This window comes from Penaeus monodon, chromosome 23 (genome assembly GCF_015228065.2).
Source record: "Penaeus monodon isolate SGIC_2016 chromosome 23, NSTDA_Pmon_1, whole genome shotgun sequence".
NCBI lineage: Eukaryota > Metazoa > Arthropoda > Malacostraca > Decapoda > Penaeidae > Penaeus > Penaeus monodon.
The window spans coordinates 3456381-3456629 of NC_051408.1; the positions used below are offsets into that span (position 1 = coordinate 3456381).

Here is a 249-nt window from a genome sequence, read left to right on the forward strand (position 1 = left end):
AAATTAAAATAGTAATTTACATGAAAAACACACACAAATAACCTTAAACCAAAGGGAAAAATTTATAAATTCAAAACAGGAACAGCAACAGAAAAACAGATCCAGCCGTGCATGACTCTGGCAAGAGGAACCAATTTGCCGGTGACATGATCGCTCTCACTGTTGCCTCAGACACCATGAAGTTATAGTACTGGACAGTAGCTGATGCTGATGGTATCATATAGATGGTCGGCTAAACTTATCAATATT

General features: G+C 37.3%; 1 protein-coding gene across 1 annotated transcript in view; it reads left to right on the forward strand.

Annotated features, from left to right (window-relative positions):
• LOC119587727 (carbonic anhydrase-related protein 10-like) overlaps positions 1 to 249 on the forward strand; it is a gene marked incomplete in the record, with an annotated part of 109413 nt that overhangs the window by 53054 nt on the left and 56110 nt on the right.